The sequence below is a fragment of the Arachis ipaensis genome, chromosome B6 (genome assembly GCF_059453495.1).
Source record: "Arachis ipaensis isolate K30076 ecotype BB chromosome B6, ASM5945349v1, whole genome shotgun sequence".
Classification (NCBI taxonomy): Eukaryota; Viridiplantae; Streptophyta; class Magnoliopsida; order Fabales; family Fabaceae; genus Arachis; species Arachis ipaensis.
In genome coordinates, this window is record NC_142441.1 from 43,440,881 (window position 1) to 43,446,982 (window position 6,102).

Consider the following 6,102-nt stretch of genomic DNA (forward strand, 5'->3'; position numbering starts at 1 on the left):
TCACGTGCCCTTCATTTCTAGCTTGGCGTGCCACGCCCAATCCTTCAAGTGGCACACTCGTCCCTCTAACAACCTTGGCGTGCCACGCCTTCGAAATCAAGTGGCACGCCATAGTGGAATTCTTGTGTTGGCGTGCCACACCTTCGAATCATGTGGCACGCCCCTTGCCTTTCTCACTTCTCTTTGCCTCTGGAAACTTGAACTGGCATGCCACGCCCAAGGTCTGGTATGCCACGCCCCTTTTGTGAGTGAGTGGTTCCTCCGTTTGGCGTGCCACGCCACGAACTCAAGTGGCACGCCCCAATGCTTCTTTGCTCTCTGAACGACACTGGCATGCCACGCCTGGTTGCTCAAGTGGCACACCTAAGTGAAGAATAGTGAGTGGCGTGCCACACCTTCGATACCAAGTGGTACGCCCCACGTAATTGGCCTTCTTCATCCTCTCTGGAAACTTATACCAGTGTGCCACGCATATGATCTTATCTTGGTTCCAGTAGTTGGCGTGCCACGCCTCAGCCTTCAGGTGGCACGCCATAGTGAAATGCTAAGGTTGGCGTGCCACATCTTCGATACCAAGTGGCACACCCCTCCTTGCTTTTGGTCCTTTGTGCATTGGCGTGCCACGCCTGGTTGCTCAAGTGGCACGCCCAGTCTTCAATTGCCTTCAGCCCCTTCTCTGGATTGTTGTACCAGCGTGCCACGCCATGCTGCTCAAGTGGCACGCCCATGGATTTGTGAACTCTTCAAGCTTGGTGTGCCACGCCTGGGTTCTCAAGTGGCACGCTCAAGTGACTTCTTGGGGCTGGCGTGCCACGCCTTCGATACCAAGTGGCACGCCATAGTGAAGGCTCTTCTTGGAATGGTGCGTTGGCGCGCCACGCCCCTTTGCTCAAGTGGCACGCCCATAGTAATTGATGGGTCAGGCATGCCACGCCCAGCCTGGCGTGCCACGCCCCTTTTGTGTCCCCTATTGTAGCTCTCTGGAATAATGTATTAGCGTGCCACGTCCAGTTCCTAGCGTGCCACGCCCTCATGAATGCTTGGACTTCTTCTTTGGACTTTAGTACTGGCGTGCCACGTCCAGTTCCTGTTTGTCTTCTACCCATTTTTGATGCCTTCTTCACCTGAAATTCAGCACAACTCATTTCAAAGTACTGTACCATAATATTCATCAAATAATGCATGAACTCTACTGATCAAATGAGATTTATGCTCTTTTATGGTCTTCTTTATGCAAGAAAGAAGGGTAGATGATGCAAGTCATCACAACACCAAACTTAAGTTTTGCTTGTCCCAAGCTAATCAATGTGAGTAAACCTTTATAACTTGAGGCCTTGGCTTTGAGTGATTGCAATACAACTAAGAGTAAGACTAAGTGTTCAACACATGTATGAATGTTTTAATGTCATGGGAAGCTCTTGGATCCTTGAGGGTTCTTTCAGGTATAGGCTTTAGGGGTCCTTTCTATTGATTGTCACCTTGAAGTAGTAAGGGTTGTTTTGCTTTCTTAACCACGACTCTAAGTGTTTTGTCTCAAGACAACCCTTTAATTAAGCTTTCAATTAGCACTCCCAAACCAGTTGGTTTTAGGGTACTAGGTGTTGAGACACCTCTAAGAATTTACTTGCCCAGGTCTCTTCTTGACACATCTTCACCACAAGCATCTACTAAGATCTTTAATTCTTTTTGAGCTTTTTAATATTTTTTTTTCTATCCCAGTAGTTGATGCTCAGAGCCTTGGGTCTTTATTGCTTACTACCTCTTGGTTCTATGGATATTCAAGGAACTCCCCTTAACCTTCCCCTTGTTGTACCTTCTAGGATTAGTTGCTCTTTCATGACTCATTTTCTTTTTAGTTCATCCAAGGTCCTACACTTGGTTACTTATTTCTTAGTTTGTTTGATGATCTCTCTCGGCCTTGGTCTCTCTCATTGTTTTTGCACAACTCACAGTGACTCTTATGGAGACAAATTCTACTTTTATTTATGTTGAAATGAAGACTTGGAATACATGGCATTTTCTTTCTTAAAAAAAAAACTCATAAAGACTTCAAACAGGAATTAAAACTAAGAATAAAACATAAACTATCCTAGCATGATTATTTATTCAAAGAGTAAATAAAGCAAAAGCTTAAACAAGATTTTAGAATTTAGAAAATGTCAACCATGGGACTCAACAACCTTGAGCAGCTTCATCTTTAGTTCATTGGCCCCTTCCCTTTGTCCTTCTTTTTGGAAGGGGAGGAGCCACCTTCATCTGGCTTGGAGGAACCTTCTTGTGCTTTGACATCCTTGGACTTCCAAAATCCTGCCCTCCTCATATAATTCCTTTCATCTTCCTTATGTTTGGCTAGGATTTCCTCTTGTCTTGCACTTCTTCCATTCCTTGCATGAAGGTTGGGTATCCTGGGTTTATAGTGGCCACGGTGTTACACAAGTGATTCAGCTTCGCTTGTGTGTTGATGTCATACTGCCTCCTGGATATGGTTCTGGCATCATAGAGATGTCTATATTTGGCCAAGTTCCTCTGTTGCCATTTGCCTTGCTCTACTATTTTGTCCAGTGCACTTCGCACCTCTCCCTAGTCAAATTGTTCTTGTTGCTCCTTTCTCATATGCTCCCAATTCCCTTGGAGTTGTTGAATATTTTGGTTGACTTGGCTCCATTGTTGTTGTTAAGTTTCCTTGACTTGATTGACATCTTCCCTCAAGTGGTGTAGATCTCCCTTCATTTGGTATACACCTCCTTGCAATTGCTCCCAGTTGAATCCCTCTGGAAATTGTTGATATTGGTAGTGTGGTGGTGGTTGAAGTACGAGGAAGTGAGGTTGCTCTTCTGCCTCTTCTTGTTCTTGTTGTTGTTGTGGTTCATGACTCTGAGCTCTTCGTTCTCTGGCCCTGTTGAGTGGGTGCACAGCTACCACCTTGGCCATCTTTTTGGTAGTTATGAACTTGTCTTGCTTCACAAGCACCTCATCAATGATCTTTTCAACTCCAGCCTCATCACATAGCCTCTGTATAATGCTGGGGAATGCCAACCTTGTGTTGTCACTGGTGCTTTTCAGCACTTTGTTGATGTTGTTGGCGATCATCTCCCCCACGTTGATGTTTTCTCCTCTCATGATGATGTAGATGAGCACAACTCTCTCCTTGGTCACCTCTGAAGTGTTGGATGTGGGGATTAGGGACCTCCTCACAAATTCTAGCCACTCTCTAGCTTGGGAGCTCAAATATCTTCTCCTCAATTGATTTGGTATCCCATCCTTATCATTTATCCAACGCACATGCATCACACAGATTTCATTCAGGATCTCATCAAACCCAGGGTCTTGCTGCTTCATTCTTTCTTCATAGCTCCGAGTGGATCTTGTCCTCTTCACCATTAGCATTCTTTCTATGCTAGAGGGACTATAGTCAATGGACTTCCCCCTTACATAGCTAATGTAGCCATAGTGTTGCCCTAGTTGAGGCACTGCATTGGCATAGAATTCCCTTACCAAGCTCTCTACCACTTTCCTTGGTGGGTTGTATAGAAGTGACCAACCTCTGTTATTGATCTCAATGTTGATTTCAATGTGCTCGTTCCACCCTAGTTGAAACCTAACTTCTGGAATGATCATCCTCTCACTCACCCAACCATAAAATTGATTTTGGTTGAATGCGAAGAGGAACTTGTAGTCATTGAAGGAGCTTGAGGATCCAGAGGTTGGTTCTTTGATTTTTCTTTTCTTTGAGGCTGAGCTTTTTGGTGGTGCCATGAGGTTGAGAGAGTGTGTTTGAGAGTGAAAAAAATGGGGGTTGCAAGAAAGAGTAAGCAAAACAAGATTTTGCTCCAACACCAAACTTAGGACTTGATTGTCCCAATCAAGAAAAAAAAGAAAGAAAGAAAGTAGGGAAAGAGATGGTAAAAGATGGAAAAAGAAAGGAAGGTGAGGGGTGTATGTTCTTCGTATGTGATTGGGGGTTGGTGAAGTGGGATAGGAGATAGGGAAGTGAGGCTTTTATAATGGGTGAATGGTGTGGTTCGAAGGGTGGGAAATAAAAAGGGTTAAATATTTTCCCACTTGGGGAGTGGCGCCTAGCGTGGGAAGAGGCGCCAACTCTTTTCTCACAGTGTCTTCTGCATGTGATGAGTTTCAAAGTGCAAGTACACTTTGACTTCCTTGCTTTGTGAGTTGTTTACCATGTGGGCCCCATCTTCTCTCCTGAAATTAAAACTGAACCCATTAGTAATGACAAAAGAACCTCTTCACATTCCTTCTCATCAAAAGTGAATTGGATTGCAACTGATGGGTGTCCCTTGGGACACCAAACTTAATTCTTTGGCATCTTAATAAATTGGTTTCATCATTGTGGATTTAATGTGTTCATAAGAGTGGAATAACATCAATCTTTTCATTTTCTTTTGATTCCAAGTCCTCTGAACTCATTAAACCATGTTCATGTTCTTACTCAAAGCATTAAGTGCTTTCAAATAAGGTGACTTGGGCTGCTAGGTGATTCTTGGTGGTGGCCACACCAAACTTAATCTTTAAACTTACTCTTCAAGATCAGGCTATTAATTGTTTGTAAGCCTAGATTAAGTGGGTGGAAGGCCACACCAAACTTAGCAGTTTAGCTAGTTCTCAGCCCATTCACTCATCATGATTTATACCTTCATCAAGTTGTAATTCCAGAATAGAAAGAAATAAAAGAGTGTAAAAAAAATCTAGCTACCAAAGCTAATATCAAACTTTCTAACCTACAATTGTAAACTAATCCTAAATTGATACTGTAACTTTAAAGTGAGATTGAAAATTAAACTATCTAAAGCACTAGATTTTAAACTACTTCTAAGAAAAGAAATTAAATCAAAAAGGATAAAGCGTTGGGGTGCCTCCCAACTAGCGCTTCTTTATTGTCATTAGCTTGACATTCCTTCATCTTCAACTGAGCTTGTAGCTCACTCTCTGCTCCTCTAAGGGGCCTCCCAAGTAGTGTTTGAGTCTGTGGCCATTGACAGTAAAAGTTCTCTGAGTCTTGTCCTCCATGAGCTCCATATGACCATAAGAAAACACCTTGAGTATGGTGAAAGGTCCTGACCATCTAGACTTCAGTTTTCCAGGGAAGAACTTGAGTCTTGAGTTGTGGAGTAACACCTTCGGTCCTTTAGTGAACTCTCTTCTTGCTATCTTTTGGTCATGCCACCTTTTTGTGTTCTCTTTGTAGATTTTTGCATTCTCATATGCTTGATTTCTAAACTCCTCCAGCTCATTGAGTTGCATTAATCTCTTTTCTCCAGCAGCTTGCTCATCATAGTTTAACATCTTTAGAGCCCAAAATGCTCCACGCTCAAGTTCAACTGGTAGGTGACAAGCCTTGTCATATACCAGTTGGTATGGAGACATCCCAATGGGAGTCTTATAGGCTGTCCTGTAGGCCCATAGTGCATCATCCAGCTTCTTAGACCAATCCTTTCTTGAGCTTCCAACAATTTTTTCAAAGATTTTTTTTAGCTCTCTGTTGGAAATTTCAGCTTGCCTGTTGGTCTGTGGATGGTATGGAGTTGCCACTTTGTGCTTTACTCCATATCTGAGAAGGAGTGTCTCGAGTTGTTTGTTGCAGAAGTGTGTACCTCCATCACTAATGAGAGCTCTGGGAACTCTAAATCTGCTGAAGATGTTCCTTCTCAAGAAGCTTATCACAACCTTGTTGTCATTTGTTGCAGTGGCTATGGCTTCTACCCACCTTGAAACATAATCAACAGCCACCAATATGTAGCTATTTGAGTAGTAGGTTGGGAATAGTCCCATGAAATCAATCCCCCAAACATCAAATAGCTCCAGCTCTAGTATGAATTGCTGTGGCATCTCATTTCTCTTGGTTAGATTACCAGTTCTTTGGCATTCATCACACCTGGACACCATTTTCTTGGCATCCTTAAACATTGTTGGCCAACAAAATCCGGATTGAAGCACTTTTGCTGTTGTTCTTTCTCCACTGAAGTGACATCCATATGCGGATCCATGGCACTGCCATAACACTTCCTGACCTTCTTCATGGGATATATTCCTTCTTAGGATTCCATCAGCACACTTTTTGAACAAATAGGGGTCATCCCAGAT